The sequence below is a fragment of the Pseudorca crassidens genome, chromosome 9, assembly GCF_039906515.1.
Source record: "Pseudorca crassidens isolate mPseCra1 chromosome 9, mPseCra1.hap1, whole genome shotgun sequence".
NCBI classification, from domain to species: domain Eukaryota; kingdom Metazoa; phylum Chordata; class Mammalia; order Artiodactyla; family Delphinidae; genus Pseudorca; species Pseudorca crassidens.
The window spans coordinates 96,463,671-96,464,106 of record NC_090304.1 but is presented as its reverse complement, the minus strand read 5'-3'; the positions used below and the strand labels follow the sequence as shown (position 1 = coordinate 96,464,106).

Here is a 436-nt window from a genome sequence, read left to right as displayed (position 1 = left end):
ATGAAGTTCAGTCCCTTTGTGACTTCTGACTGATAGAAAACCAGAAAAGGAATTTCAGTGCACCTTCCCACATGCGCAGGAAGATTATGTCTTCCCCTCTTTCTAAAGAGCTGAGACAGAAGTACAATGTTCGATCCATGCCCATCCGAAAGGACGATGAAGTTCAGGTTGTACGAGGGCACTACGAAGGGCAGCAAATTGGCAAAGTAGTCCAGGTTTACAGGAAGAAATATGTCATCTGCAATGAACGAGTGCAGTGGGAGAAGGCTAATGGTACGACTGTCCATGTGGGCATTCACTCCAGCAAGGTGGTTATCACCAGACTAAAGCTGGATAAAGACCGCAAAAGATCCTCGCATGTAAAGCCAAATCTCACCAAGTAGGAAAGGAAAAGGGCAAATATAAGAAAGAAACAATTGAGAAGATGCAGGAATAA

General features: G+C 44.3%; 1 pseudogene; it reads left to right on the top strand.

The window, feature by feature from the left end:
- Window positions 1–436, top strand: LOC137229735 (large ribosomal subunit protein uL24 pseudogene; annotated as a pseudogene).